This window comes from Schistocerca serialis, chromosome 2 (genome assembly GCF_023864345.2).
Source record: "Schistocerca serialis cubense isolate TAMUIC-IGC-003099 chromosome 2, iqSchSeri2.2, whole genome shotgun sequence".
Classification (NCBI taxonomy): Eukaryota; Metazoa; Arthropoda; class Insecta; order Orthoptera; family Acrididae; genus Schistocerca; species Schistocerca serialis.
This window is the reverse complement of record NC_064639.1, coordinates 762,588,832-762,589,362: the sequence shown is the minus strand read 5'-3', so window position 1 is coordinate 762,589,362 and position 531 is coordinate 762,588,832. Positions and strand designations below refer to the sequence as shown.

The following is a 531-nucleotide window of genomic DNA, read 5'->3' as shown; positions in this document are numbered from 1 at the left end:
AAAACCAAAACCTGGACGGCTAAATAGGAATTTAAACCATCGAGCTTCCTAGTGCTTCCTACTGCGTCTCCTCACTCTGTGGAATTATCAAGAAATTACATAATTGTATAGAGAGAGCAGTTTCGTATGGAGCGTTGAAGAATATGCACCTACCTCGTTCTGCATACATCAACAGAGCTTGATACTTTTCTTGTGACATTTGTCCAGCGACAAGTTACAAAGACGTAATTATTAAAATATTTCCTTCGGGCCGGATTTGAACCAGCGACCTATGGATTTCTGCTAGTGCAACCTCTACAGTCCACCGCTCTACCAACTGAGCTACCGAAGGAATGCGAAAATTTGGTGTTCACTTATAGTATATATTAAAGGACTTGATTCTCTTGTAACGTTGGTAGTAACATCTAAGGTATAGTTTCTCTTTTTTTTCTGTTGCGGTATTCATTCAGCATAAAGGTGACTGTTGCTTCGTCAAAGGCTTTGACGTCGTAAACTTGAAGAAATCACGTTGTGGTTGTTTCTAAAGACACA

General features: G+C 39.7%; 1 non-coding gene across 1 annotated transcript; it reads right to left on the bottom strand.

Annotated features, from left to right (window-relative positions):
* Positions 1-241: 241 nt before the first annotated feature.
* On the bottom strand, positions 242-331 carry Trnay-gua (transfer RNA tyrosine (anticodon GUA)). The gene is given in 2 exon segments: positions 242-277; positions 295-331. It is a non-coding gene; the product is annotated as a tRNA-Tyr (tRNA).
* Positions 332-531: the final 200 nt, after the last annotated feature.